This window comes from Anas platyrhynchos, chromosome 1 (assembly GCF_047663525.1).
Source record: "Anas platyrhynchos isolate ZD024472 breed Pekin duck chromosome 1, IASCAAS_PekinDuck_T2T, whole genome shotgun sequence".
Lineage (NCBI taxonomy): Eukaryota > Metazoa > Chordata > Aves > Anseriformes > Anatidae > Anas > Anas platyrhynchos.
In genome coordinates, this window is record NC_092587.1 from 196,275,207 (window position 1) to 196,290,760 (window position 15,554).

Here is a 15,554-nt window from a genome sequence, read left to right on the forward strand (position 1 = left end):
TTTTAATAAACATTGATATTTTCCCAAGTTTATGATTTCCTTTAACAAGCCATTTGCTGTGATCTTTGAATTACTGCCTGTAATAGATGACTTCCCTGTTGTCAGAGCTGCTTCTGTCTCAAAATGTATTAATCTAACCCACACATACACTTTAGTTAAATGTATCTTGGCAGACATCCACCACTGGAATCAAGTGCTGAACACCACAGAGTATTTTTCTAATTGGACATAAAATTCACAGTTTTATCATATGATTCTTTGCTATACAGTATGTCCAATTAGATTTAATGAGCTCATTTTCAGGACAAGTTGGCCGAAGCAGTGCTATTGTTAATTCATAGAGGCTACAGTAAAAGTCACCTGATCGATTTCTTTCCTAAATTAAATCCTTCTAAGAAATATTGTTGCTTCTTTTTTTCTTTCAGCATGTCAGTATACAAATACCTAATGTTGGAAATAAAAACTTTTCCCGTTGTGCGATTTCCAGTGATTGTTGTAGTATCCTTGCTTCTTAATGAAAACATTTTGTCAACAAAGCGTATTTTAGCTTATCAAGTACATTCTTATATCATGTTGATAAAACCAAGCTAAGTAGCATGATGTGGGGAAGAGTAGCAATGAACTGCACAAACCAGCTTGAGATCCTGTGTGAGTACCTGGCAGCTGGTGCCCAAGCTATTCAAACTACACTGCCACCTCTAGATTTCAGTGTAAAGACATTCTTGGTTAATACCAGACAGTTTTAGTAATGTTATTCTCTGCAAATAAATAAATAAATAAATATCAAATAAATAAATAAATATGACACAATCATACTGGCTTGGACAGAAGGAAGATTCATCCACACAGCCCAAATACACTAGAGCTTGCAAGCTAAATGAGCCTGAGCTGACCCATGCTGGAACGTTCTATGTACAACAAACATAAATCAAGAGATCATAGCTGAACCTCTGGAAAGTTTAGACCATGGAAAACCACACAGATAAGGGACTTCATTTGGCTTCCTTGACACTGCAGTGCTATCAGAGGGGACAAAGAAGCAGACCTGTAAGTTATTAGTTGAAGATACAGTGCAAAAAAACAGTCTTAACACACAGGTGAGAAGAATGGCATTTGGAAAGAAAAAAAAAGAGATACAGATGCTTCAGACACCTTTCTGTGGCACCTTTTCTGATGGCACCTTTCCGTTTTTCTACTAATGCCAGTGAATAGATGATGGGAGCGGGCAGGTCAACTTTCCCATGGTGAGAACAACGATGGGAGCAGCTCCATGGTATGACAGCTGCTAGAAATGACAGCTCTGCTTCTACCTTTCTCTTCCTTGCACTCAGCTGTGTGGTCTTCTCCCAGCTCATTCACCAGGTACTTTGTTTTGACAAGGCATTTGTCCTAGTGGGATCACTTTCCACAGCTGCAAAATAGGAATAATACACCCAGTCTTGTAAAATGCTTTGAGAACTACTGGCATGAACCTCAAACAGCAATGCAAAGTGTTTTTAAGTGAAGTTTTACTTTCATAAGTTTTACTACTTGCTTTGTAACAGTTTTACAACACAAAGGCATTATGTCCTCGCCACAGTTGCTTCATTAATTACTAGTTTGGAGGTAGTAGTAATTAAACAGTTGTGTTCTGGTTTGCACTGGATAGGTACCTGCTAATGCTTTTATACCTGGTATCCTTGCTACTTCTTCCAAAGACATTTCTAATTTATATACAGAAATAATGAGACAGAAAAATGTTAAAAGGGTTGCCTGAAAGCTACAGATCACTTCTGTCAATAATTATTTATCAGACCACCATTTAGTCTGTGTATATTTTATTCTTCCTCACCATATATATAACAACAAATTACTTTGCAGAATGAAAGCTGCTTATTTTAAACTTACGATGCTCTCTTTGACCTGTCACAAACAATGAGCATAGTGGAGAATAGTGGAGGATATATGCACATTTCACACGTAATAATATTTTGGTGTTAATTTATTTATATGCATCTGGGTGCTTTCCCAATATAATAGACCAGTCTTCCTTCCATAATGAAAGCAGTCATGGGAAACTTGCTAGAGGTGCTGTAATGAAAGACGATATATTACGATATGTCTTTAGCAGAGTGGGTTAAGCATGAGTACCTTGTGTATTAACTGTTTGTTTCACCTGTGCAGTACAAATTTAGCACTAACAGTAACACCGTATTAGCATTTTGCACAGCAAAGAGTCAACATAACTAAATATCCGTGTCACAACCCCAGAGAGAGGAGAATGTCATTAACCTCTTTTACAGATGAGGAGGCAGTGTTGGATTAGCATTGCAACTCCACTGATTTCCATGGAGTTATTCCACATTTACACCAGTAGAAATGATACTAACAGTAGTCCCCCAAAGATTAAGCCATTTGTTTATGGTTATCCAGTCACACAGCTGCACACTCAGGATTAGAAACTCAAGACATCCTTGTTTCTTTCCCTGTTATTATGAGGCTTGCTCCTGAAATAGCATCCTTATACCTTTAGCTAGGATAATATAAAAACAAACAAACAACAACAAAAACAGAATCTTACCTTGTTCTACCACTTGTGCCTAGAAATAATTGCCCTGTGTCTAGGTTTGCATCTTATGGAAATAAATGAAGAATAAATTATTTTTCATGAACTTCCACTTGACCAGCAATGTGAATGTTTTTCTAGGTAAATTTAACAGCAGCAAAGAAAAATGGGCTTCTGAAGATTGCCAATGAGCAAAGAATGTGAGTTAAAAGCCTTTTTATATGCAAATACTTTATTATGTTTTTTTTTTTTCCTTTTTTTTTTTCTTTCAATTTTTCAAAAGCAAATGCACAATGGGACATCAGTTATTTCGATTTACATATGAATACTGAGAATTCACTTTTCACTTACAGCTATTCCAGGCCCTGGTGGTACCTGTCAGCATTTGAGGTCTGGAGTAAAGTGGGAGTGTGCTGACTCCTCTAGACTGAGTGCTCTGCAGAAATTAAGAGCCTTCGCTGTTTCTGCAAAAATAGAAAACCATTTTGCAAAATATCTGTTCATTTCCAAGTGAGTGGTAGTAACAGCATTATTTGTGAAGCAGCACAACTTGAAAACACTTACAACTACAACTATCATGTCTCCTAGTTAATTTATTTCCAATTTATACATTATAAAAATGCTTAACTGGCAGCTATAGTATACTCACTGCAAGTCTGGGAACTAGAGCTGAAATTCAGCTTTACACCAAGGATCGGTACTGAGCTTCATGCGTGAGCCTTATTCAAAACAAGGTTATGTCCTTCTCACCATTTTCCTTATTCTGAGTGGCACTTATGGGTTGAATGGTCATGGACTGCACTGGTTGCTTCCCTTGCCATGGCCAAGTCGTACCCTAAGTGTTCAAATTCCTTCTTGAAATTAGGTAGGAAGGTAACTGTAACCAATTCTTGAGTATTTGAGATGAAATAATGCTGGATCTGCAAACTGCAAAACTGCTTTCTGCATCAGAAACCAACATGAAGGCCAAATTGTATGAAACAGTTCAGTGACACCAGTGACTCTATGCATATGTAAATTTATAGAGAAGCTGGTCTGCTGAAATTCAAATTAATATTTCAATTGGATTTAATATTCTTTATATTTATTGATATTTAAAATCTGAAAATCTAAATAGGAAATAAAACATTTATTTATTCAGACATTGTTTCTCACATTAAACTCCTTCCAAAGGTAAGGCTACAAGAAAATGAATTATGCTGAAGTCATTGCACGACCAACTTTGAGTCAGAAAATTAAATCAAATCAAATTTTATCAGAACTCTGTAGAACAGTCTATTTCCAAAACTTTGCAGAAGTGACAATAAGGCAAGGAAACCCCAATAATCTGAAAAATCAAATGCAGAATTTTTAGAAGTATGTATTGATTTATAGTAGTACTTACATATAGTAGTACTTATGCTCATGTAAGTAAAGATTACTGTAAATTTGCCAAAGCATTCACTTAGAATAATAATTAATATTCAAAACCTGAACTTGTAAAGGGATTTTGGAAAATACTTATCACTGTTTCATTATTCCTATCACCCATAAGTGCTGCTTTTCTTTCTCTATCAGAGATGCCTCTTTCCTAATACAGCTTATCATCAGGTGGGATTTTTATCCGTCTTGCATGCAAGACTTGAATGCATGAGAGATGCTGGCAAGTCTAAAATTTTGTGTGGAAGACTTTTCCTTTGTAAGCAGTAATGACAACCTTGCTATAGAACTGTGTAGAAAGCCTTTGGATTTCCTGGTTTTAGTTAAACAGCCTAGAAGGTGAATCCTGTCTCATTGGCTGATGCTTGCTTATTCACCTTTATTTCTAATTAATTGTGCTAATAAAACACAATGGGTTTTAGGTGCTAAATACAGAGAATGAGATAAATTCTCCCCAGGGAAAATTTATGATTTATATGTGGATCTTTAGTCTTACATGGTGGGGAAGTGACCACATCCAGCGCTGTCCTTTCTCTGCCTTCTCCTAGCACGGCTTGCAGGTGGATCAGCTCACAGCCCGACATCACAGCAGACCATTCTTTTTCAGGCTCAGCATACCACCAGGTGTGCAGTGTGAATAACTTATCCAGGGGTTGCATTCACCCAACATTTAAAGCACTCAGCCTCCTGTTAAGCTTGCTTTCTAGCATGGGTTTGGCATAATAGAAACTGGCAAGTCAGCCTGGGAGATGACAGGATCAGGCCAGTGCTTAACCAAGAGTACAGAATTTGGATTCCTTCAGAATTATGCTCTGTTAGCTGGCCTTGTGGGTTTCAAAAGCACAGAGCAGGAACTGAGCAAAATTTCAGCTGCCAAGGTGAGTTTCTTTACATGGTTTATCTTACAAATTCCTTGGGAAACACAGTATAAAGTGCTCTAGGATGGTTGCTTGCACAACTGCTGCAGTAGCAGCCAAACGAATGAATCACAGCAAACGTGGTCCTAATGTCCTACGTCTCACCACTTAGATAAAATTTATTTTGGCAACAAAAGATGGCTGGGAGTCTGAAACTCTTTTTGGATAAAGTAATGCCTCCAGTCCAAAACCAAGAATTTCCACATCCCCTCTATTTGAAGACTCCCATGGCTGTGATGCAGGCAGGGAAGTCAGAGGATATGAGTCCTAATCCCAGCTCTTCCACAAACCTTTGTTTTTTACTGGGGCAAACCAAGCAAGGGCTGCTCCAACTCCTTCTGCAGACAGTGGGATCAACTCCAGTTGACTTCGCTGAGGTTGGTTCAGGCCCTTAATCTCTCTGAACACATTTCCTTTTGAACAAGCAGCAGGTATCGATATTACCAGAGAAAAGGAGGGCGACATGAATCAATTTCCAAACAAAAGAGATTTAGGGGCTAGCTGGAATAAAGCACATCCATTTTCTTTAAAGCTAATGAGTAGCATGATCCGATAATAATTTTATCTTACACTTTTCATAAAGCTCTTAAGGCATTTCATAATCAATTAACAGCTCAAGCACGTCATCATTACAGAACATTTTGCAATAATCCATTAGGAATTAATGGAGAGCGAGCATTCCAGCACCATTAAACAAACTGCTACACGGCTAGGATTCACGCCAACCAGACAGGCTTTGAATTTTCTAACGAAGATTATGACCTGCATGCATATTGCCAGGACTTGCTATTCCCCACCACCTGCAATCTTTGTTTTGTTTTGTTTAGCCTTTTCTCTTTCCTCTGGTGAGATTAATAACATCCAGTCTCGCTGTGCCACATTACCTTTGATTCAAATATTTAGGCCAAGATGGATCATAGGAAATGCAATATGAGGTAGTTATATTTCTGGAATGGAAATCAGTCCCTAAAGTGGTTTCATGTATTTCTGAAGTATCTCTTAACCACTCTGTGAATATGGCTTTTAAATACACATTTGTTGACTCTTAAGTCTTACTACACCTCCATTTTTTTTCCAAGTTAATTGTCCTGGATGCATCCCTATCTCCTCAAATGAAGCTCAGCAGGATGGAGAGAGCACCTATGCAAGTATTTCCTGGCTCTTGCCAGATCTAGCAATTAAGTGTGTGGCTCCCACGGGTACTTAGAGCAGCAGCAATGCATTTAGGCTCCTTACAGCACAGAGACAGTCTGGATCTAAAATTCAAGCTTGCACTTAAACAGCTCCCTCGTCTGGCAAGCAGTAGGCTGTTCCCTTCCCATGTGAGCTGATTCTCATCCTCTGCCCAGCAACAGTTTGTCCCTATCTGCAGCAACAGTTTAATGTAAGCATCTTGCCCTGAGATCAGCAGCAGGGATTTTCAGTGTGATTTACAAGGGAAAAAAAAAAAAAAAAAAAAAAAAAAAAAAAAAAAAAAAAGCTGCTTCTTCAAAGATTAAAACTCCTTTAGATGTCTGACGCTGGGCGCCCATACTGACAGCATCACATGGGAGGTAACTTTTAAGCGGTTTAAACAAGACATGTTTTCTGTTGTACAAAGACAGCACATGGGTCTATTATTAATATTTTGCATGAGAGGCATGGCAGTTTCCCCACCGTTATGCCAGACAATATGGTTTGATTGCTGCTGCCTCCTGTCAAGACTCCAACTGTAAATATATAATGTGAAGAGAAGTGCATCAACACAGATAAGGATGCGATGAGGTAGTTAAAACAATGCGGGGGTAATTAAGGATTGGTATCTATACAACGAGCAAAACAAGCCTACTGTGTTCAAGGTATGATTAGCACTGCAGGATTGTAAGACTACCAATTATACATACTCTGAACAAAGTTGAAGGAGAAAAATCATCTTAAAAGAGGAAAGTTTGACACTAAATGCTGCACGTTGGGAATGTTTAATTTATTTAAAGGTTTTCAGGAGAGGTTTTCTGCCAAGCAGAACCAGGAACAGAAGATGGGGTTTGCAGCTGCCATAGCAGCAAGTTATATAGTGAGAGGCCACTCTGATCTTTTTGCTAACATGTACTGCATTGTTATTATGTGCTCAGACCTATGGCAAATGTAGCAATAAGAAAGGGGAACAAATGCCAGTGGCAGAAAAAGCTAGCAGCAACAGATTACATAAAACATGAGGAATTCTTCTTGTGCATGCCACACTTGTAATAAATAAATAAATAATATATAAAAAAAATGAGCTCCGTCTTTCTCTGCACCGAAAAATGATGAAGCAGTGCCTAGAAGAGCAGTGCTAAACCTCGAATTGCTCTTATTAATGCTATACCATGCAACTTCAAAAGCAACCTGCTCCGGAAGGTGCCAGAATGCAAGCGATGGAGTGAGGTTTTCTGTTAGGTTTCTGATCCCTGACTACTGTTCTTCTGCATTTTTTTTTTTTTTTTTTTTTTTTAGAGATTGTCTTTGGTACCCTGCAGCTTTGCAAGGATTGGTGACTCCTGTGTCCAGCTGCACTTCTTTGACTCTTCTGGAAAGTCATTGATTCATGAGTCTTTAATTCTATATTTACAAAGTGATGATCCCTCTCCTTTGGAGAAGAAATCCTCTGTGCACACAGCTGTTGGGTTATATCCCCAGCTGGCAGTGTGGGAAAAAGGGAACTGGGGAATAGGTGGAAGCATTTACTCTCATTGGCTTCAAATGGCACGTACAACCAATAAAGAAAATCTCCTTTCAAAAGATAAAGGAAAACTGAATGAAACATTTCCCTCCAAAAGATACACTGCATCTCCTTCTCCCTCCTGCTAATCATGCCTTGTCCTGTACACGCTGTCATCATGTCTCTTTTAGACGAGGGGGATACTTGTGCAGTGCTAGCTTCGCTCAAACTGAGAATATTCTTACTTTATTTCCCAAAGTGAATGTATCAATTGAACCAGCTCGTCAACTGGAAATTGCTGTGCTGTGAGCCAACCCAAGCTTTCTGTGTTGTCAACGGAATGATGCAGATTGCTGACAAGCTCGACAAAACAGGCCATTTCGCAGTTGTGAGCTGCAGAGGGATGGAGCCAAAGCAGGCTGCCAGCAGTGTGCTTTCCCAAAGAGCTACTGCTGCACACCCCCCTCGTGATACTACAAGCTTTAGGGGCGCTCTACCCTCATTCCTTCTGCTTGGAAAAAAAAAAAATATACTGCAGTGATTTTTCTAAGTAACGATTAACACCAGAGGAAGGAATATTAATGTCAGCAGTGGTCCTGTGACTAACGTACTGCTGGGAGGCTGCTTAGATTAGATTCAAGGCTAAGCTCTGCTGGATGGTCCTGATAAGTCCTTCCTAGCTAACAGCTCTCTGATAAGGAGCCTGGATTTGAATTCAGTCCAGGACACAAACGGCCCAGTTGCTTCTTTTGGCTGAAAGGTTTGAGGTTGTTTTCCCACAAAGTGCCATAATGACCAGGTCACAGAGCACTCTGAGTGTCTCTCTTGACCACCTTTGTTGTCCTCTAGGTGGAGAATAATCAGCATTCACTGGGATCTGAGAAACTATGGCTCTGAAATGTAGTGATTGAGGTAGGCATTTGGAGAGGGATGGGCTTTCTTATCTGTTCTCCAGGAAATGTATGACTTTTAATTTACTAACTATGTGACTGAACATTTATGATGAATGCTGGATAGGAAATGTACAATGACACAGGCTTAAATTTGGTCATAACACTACTTGAAGCCAAACTGCTGTGGTAAAGGAGCATCTTTTCTACTTACTTTTCTGACGTGGATCTGGTGCCTTCTGAAGTAACTTCAAATTGTGGTCAGTGCTACACTCCTGGGTAATTCCCATTTCTGTAGGGTTAAGAACAACGGCACATGGTCAGTGTGCTGGAGGAGTACCTTCCTCTGACTACAGCTAAAGAACGAGGCAGCTACAGGCTCCTTGGATGCACTGGGGGATGTTTAAGCATTTTAAATTAGCTCCTGTTACATTGCTGGGCAATAAAACTGGGATATGGCAAATCTCAATAGGTCTCTAAAAAGTGAAACTTATTTCCAATCTTTTTTTTAATGATCTTGACACAAGGATTTTGAGTTATAACATTTTGCAAAAATGATTGATTCAATATTCAGGAATTAGTAAAAGATTCCTATTGGTTTCAGAGGCTGACAGAAATTACCCACTCCAAACCTGCAGAGTTCATCTTTGAAAATCAGTGATAGACGAGACTAGTTATACTTTTTTTATTGAAACAATTATCTTTGGAAAGTGCCATTTCTACAGAAGTGGAGTTTTTATGTGAAACTATCAATTTCATAACAATTTCTATTAGGAAATAGTTGAAATCTTCCTCTTTCAGTATTCCCCACATGAGACACGTTGATTTTTATCTTCAATAGTCTTTGCCATTTAGCAACAAAGCTCATATAAGAAAAGTTTAAATTGAAACAAAAGATTTGGATTAGGTTAAGTTAAGACATCTAAACTCACCTACAATTAATCAATTAATTTATTTTTATCTAACAAATTAACAGAGACAATTCTTAGCCCCCTCATCTCCCCACTGATCAAAGAATAAAAAATAAAATGAAATAAATAAAAATCCCTCATCCGTCTTGGAATACAGAAAACTTCCATCCCACTGGGAAAAAGAAGAGTTTCCTTCAAGATTTACAGACTGAGAAAAGCATTTCCCAGCCAACTGTAAGAAATAGACTATTGTGTCTCAGAGCAGTAAATACAGTTTGCAGATCTTGCATCTGTTTTTTGTTTATAGTGATGGCAAGATATCTGTATAGATAGATAAGTCAGGTTTTCCATGACAACAGCGTGCACTTCTACATTTCTAGCCAGTAGTGGTGGTTCTTGAAAACACAAGAATAAAAGAATACAGACAAGAACCTTACAAAACAAGCAACCAACCAAACAAAAAACCAGCAAGAATCCAAAGAGAAAGAATTAGGTAATGCATAGAGTAGCTGAGCTTGTTCAAGTAGGTAATTGTGTTAGTATTGACTCAGTGTAACCATATCTCGTTCATAAATGAATGCTTTGCATGACTGGTTTTCTCTGAGTATAAATGCATTGGATTTTTTCTTGTTATTGAATTTTATAGAAAAAATAACACAACAGTATAGCACTCCAGCTACATAGATGGAAGTGAAAAGAGCTAATCTCTAATATTTCCGTATGAAGAGCATACATAGCAATGAATCTGAATGTAACCAGAGATTATTTCAACTGCTAGGGTGCATAATCATACTTAACTCCACTGGAAAAGATCCCAAACAAGAACTACAAACCTGAAACTGCTAGGAATGCACTATTACAAATACCCTTCCACCTGACTGTGAATTTCCACATGGGTCTAGTTTCAAAACAGCATTTCACGCCCATCTCGCCGTTGTGAGATTGCTCCCATAGCCGAGTAGCACCTACTCATGCAAGTTATTAGATTGAAGGAGAAAGGATTTAGGAGTGTCTCCCCCCTTCATTTCTTTCAACATTGCAATAAAGTGCAATATCTATCTTTGCATTATAAATATAAAACCTTGGAGGGAAGAAAGGTTATGGACTTAGACTCTGAGATCCTCAGGACTGAACATTCACAGATACAATATCAGATATTACAACCATGATATAATATGGAGAAATACTTTAGAAATGAGTTCAGGCAAAACTGATGAAATGAGACGGAATCTCTTACATTTTTCCTAAAATCTCAAAGTCAGACATTAAAAAATAAAAAAGGTTTTAAGTCTGGAATTAAACTTGCATAGTTTTCTGAGGGACAGGTCTTTACTGACTAGTTCCATTTGCACAAGACTACAACCCTCAGACTGCCCAAGCTTTCAAGAAATGTGCTAGTTAGAAAGGTAAACACCAAGGGGTTGGTTAACTCACCAAATTCTCTTCAGCTGGAATTAAACAGGAACCAAACATTCTGTCTTTACCATTATATGTATGAAAGTGTCCTATGGTGCCATCATCAGTGATATCTCCAGAAGTAGCTGATCTACAGCCAAAATCTATTCCATTCATCCACCCAACTGCAAGCATAATTTCCTGGCACCCTCCCTTCTGACAGAAACACCCACGTCCACCTTGCTGTCCAAGCCTTAGTGATCTCTCTTCCTAAGTCCAAAGCTGGCTTGTGAACAAGATGTACCAACCAGCCAGTCTGAAATCTTTTCCCATGGACTCCCTCTCCAGTCCATGCAATCCAGCATCTCATCCTTGATGGTGTTGATGGAAGAGGAAAAGATAAGTAAAATAAAAAGTAAAGTAAAGATAAGTAAAATAAAGCTACATCTGCCCAGTTCTGCATAGGCAAGTGAGGGGGCAAGGAAGAGAAAACTTCCTGATCACTTCAGGGAATTGAGACTCAAGGTATGAAAATTATTTACTTTGTACCATGAGCACAGTAAGGACCACAAGCACAATTCTGCTCACCATGTAAGGACCCATGAAGAAACACTCCCCAGATTCATATTTTCTGAGACCGAAAGGAACTGCAATGTCTCCAGCTCATAACCCCAGCATGCAGGCTGTACATTTCTTCCAGATGACTAATGCATATTTTATAAAGAGGATATTAACACTTACTTTAAAAAAAACTTAAATTATATGAATCTATGGTTTCCTTGCTAAGGCATCCTACTGTTTAATTATTCTCACAGATTGTGTTTTATTTCAGGGTTGAATCGATCCCACTTTGACTTAAAGCTTTTGCTTTTTGCTATGTCATCACATGTGAAGGGTTGTCGTAAAGAATTATAGTGACACCTATGTCAAAAAAAGCACACGACCCCTCTCTCTGTTAAATATGCTAAGGACAAAGCTGGATAATATTGCTATGTGATTTTCTAACATTGTCTGGGGATACCTACACTCACTAATTATATTATTTTGCTTCCCTGGTCACTGTGAGATGATCATCAGTGAAGCAGGAGGAAGCAGAAGGCTCTGTAATGTGCCAGAAAGAATAAAGGGCATGCTGTAAACAGTATCTGTGTGCCAAATGCTACCGGACCTTTCAACAGATCATTGAGCAGTCAACAGCTCTGGCCTGGAATTAGGCTGATTGTTTAGAGAAAAAGTCCTCAACTGAATCAGCCTTTTGGATATCTGGCTGCTACGATTTAGGAAAAATACAGAAAAGCTCACAGCATTACGATGTTTATATACATAAGGGAGGCAAAAAAGCTGCTGAAAGTCATGGAACTGCACATTAACTTTTAAAACCAAAAGCTTTTTGTCCTCTAACACTGAAAATAGCATACCGAAGAAAACACAACAGCAGAAGAAGATTATGACTGGTGTGAGAATTGTAAAAGGAACAACAGTAGGTGCTTGCACATTAAGTCAAACTATACCCCAAAGTAATCACGGATATGTAAGTTAATAGAATTCATTTGCACTTGATTCTTTAAAAGTCTCAACTCTTCCTGTAAATAGATGAATGCGTTCAGTTCCTAAAGATCAACAGGAGTTGAAAGCTTTTAGTAACTTGGAGGAAGCTGCTCAGCACTACATGACTGTTTATAGACCCAGTCTATATATATACATGCAGTCTATATATCTATATATAGAGTCTATATATCTATCTATAGTCTGTTTATACAGTGCAGATTTTGAAAGTCTGGCTGGTATGACAGGTTCTTCAGAAAGAAGGAAATCTTGAAGCAAAGAAAATCTTTTCTCAGGCATTCATCTACAGGGATTCACCACAAGTCACATAACTGTTAATATATTGATGATGACTGACTGTGGAAGTGTTGTACACAGACATCAACTCTCAAAATGCTTGTGATTTAGAGACCTGGAGGTGTTGCTTTTGTAAATTTCACATAGTTCAGTGCCAAAACAATAGAAAGTGTGAAAAATTATAGGCAGAGCTCCTAAACAATTTGTATCAATAGCCTGTGCTGAAGAAAGCTTTGTCAATGTCCAGGACTTCTTTCTCTACTTCTGTAAAACATGGTACAGATGGAACTGTCTAATCTGACTTTTAGTCACAATATTTAGCTACCTGGAAGATAAAGTATAGTGTAACACCATACATTTCTGTTCTTCCAGTCTATCTTAGCTTTGGAATTTTGAGCCATTGAAAGTAGATGACATACTCAATTGTTATCAAGTAAATTTTTTCCTGTCGTTTGATCACTTTTGACAGCAAAAGAAATGTAAAAAGACTAAACATGCACTGCAGAATTAGCCTGTGAAAGTTAATCATTATTGCAGTGTATGCAATGCTTAAAATGTAAATTAGCTCATAGAAGTTTCTGAATTTTAATGCTTTTCAGATAAGATCAGCAAAAGTTTTGGTGATGTCACATTTCTATAGGACCTTTCAGAACTTCACACATTTTATTTTTTTAAAAAAGGGACTCTGTTATCCTGCTGTAAACAGGAGTTTTAGGGGAAAGGAATAACATCTCAGTTTGTTTCAATCTTAGCTTCAAATGCTCATAGATCAGAATTTCTTCTTGTGTAAATAAGTATATTTTCATGGACTTAAGTGGAGCCATGCCAAGTTATAGCAGCAGATGAATCCAGTCTTTTGTTTTCTATCACAACTGATATATTCTTCTAAAGGTTATTTTAGTCTCAACACTGAGCAAACTGTAGAGATTGTGCAACTGTTTTCCAGACTTCAGAAGAAAAGAGTTTTTGCAGCAGGGTGACAGTGCAAACCACTTCGTGTCCTTGTCAATATGGACATACTTTCTGTTTGAAGAACTTATCCAATATTTTGTAAAGTCAGAAGAAAGCACTGTTATAACTGACTCCAACTTTCTGCATATAGAGATCATCACAAGTTCTGGACTCAATTCTTGTGGGAAATACAGCAATTTTTTAGGAAAACATCTTGTTGGAATTTATTCATGGTTGGTATTGCTAGAACTTTTCAACTCATCCTGTTTTGTACATTTCTCTCATATATTTGCTTACCTCTTTCTAATCTCATTCTTACTGTGAATATGTTTAGTTTTAATTTTCATCTGAGAGCCTGAAGTGTTTCTTTCTGAAGTCTTGTTCCCCACATAGGTACTTCCAGCTTACAGCCAATTCACTACTATGAGCATCTCTTTGATAAACTTGGTCTACCACAGTTAGATTGAGCTCCAAGAGTGTCTTCTCTCCAGAAGAGAGCAAAAGAGTAATGTAATCTCTGGGACAGTTCAGTGAGCAACATTTATAATGAACTCATCTTTGAGAATACAGATGAAGAGCTAAGTGTATTCTCTCATTTTTCAGAGGCTACCAAGCTACTTTCAGAGAGTAATGACTAATGGTCACTCACCTTCTGAGGTAGCTGCTGAGCTGGAAAAGAAGGCATTTGTTATCCATCACCTCAGGTACCAACCACACCTCCTGAAAAAAAATATTTCAGGACCTTATCTTTCACTACTGAAATTAGTCAGAGTTTGCCTATGGCTTCACTAGTGACAGAGAAGTCTCATAAAATGGAATTCATCTCACCCAGCTTTAAATGTCAAAATGTGATCCACTTCTCGAATACTTTTTATAACCAGGAAAACATCAATAGGCACTTCTGTGACATAGCCCTCTTATCCTAAATATTACAGTTGAATATCATCTAGTGCAAGGGTATCAGATATGAATACAGGAGGCCTCCTGGATGCTTAGAGATGGAATGTGTTTAACATAAGAGAATGAAAACTCAGGTGATGTGCTTCAGGGAGGGTCCCACAGGAGTATGGTGTGAACAGAGTAAAGAAAACAAGAGTCCGGAGTCAATCTGCAGGAAGTGTGGAACCAGAAAGAAATCAAACAAAGGTAAAGGAGTTTTTGAAAACATTTGAAAGGTAAAAACAGCAGCAGAACCCAGAGGTGGACCTGCATAGAGGTGGGCTGGTTTTGCTGTTGCTCCCTCACCCTTTGGGGAAAAAGAACTTCAGAACTGGTGTAGTCTGTAGAAATAAAATCCAAAGAGCCTAGACAACCCACATCTGTTTCTTAGCTGGGAAAGACGTTATCTGGAAGGTTTTGCCACTGTAAGTTCTCTGAAAAGGAAAGATTCTCCTTGAAGAGGCTCTTGTAGTGTTTATAGTGCACCCATAAAAGTGTAGTTTGTATTTGAACTTGTAACTACTTCAAGAGTCATTGCAATTTGATTACTGTTTATGTGTGATTTTTCTCTTTCTCTCCATACACACAGATTTTTAAAAGCATATGTATATATTAAAAGACTAAGCTGCTACCATCACAGAGGTAGCATACCAAAAAAGAAAAAAAAAATCAGAACTTAATAGCATTTCCCATCCTTTTATGCTACTGTATATAAAATCTATAAAGTCTAAGCAGGTTTAAGGGAGGATTACTGCATACAGATAATTCAAAACAATCTGAAAAGACTTTTTTTTTTTTTTTCTAGATTAAAAATAAAGTAATAAAGATTACAATATAATCCTGGCAGCAGATTTTACATCTACATCCAAAGGAGGTGCAGGTTTATTAAAGAACAGTGCAATGTCTTAAAATGTGAACCAAACCTTCTACCGAGCTGTACCGCAGACTCCGCTGCTGCAATCAATACTCCAAACAGCCCTATTTTTCTTGGACAAAAAAACATACATATATCTGACATTTGAGGAAGCCAGGTGAATAAATCAATAGCTAAACAAAAATGCACTTAAT

At 38.0% G+C, this 15,554-nt stretch overlaps 1 long non-coding RNA gene across 1 annotated transcript; it reads right to left on the reverse strand.

Annotated features, from left to right (window-relative positions):
* Window positions 1-829: 829 nt before the first annotated feature.
* Window positions 830-14,362, reverse strand: LOC140001511 (uncharacterized). The gene is made up of 4 exons (XR_011806757.1): window positions 14,197-14,362; window positions 8,663-8,740; window positions 2,897-3,009; window positions 830-1,411 (listed from the first exon to the last, which is right to left on the reverse strand). It is a non-coding gene; the product is annotated as an uncharacterized lncRNA (long non-coding RNA).
* Window positions 14,363-15,554: the final 1,192 nt, after the last annotated feature.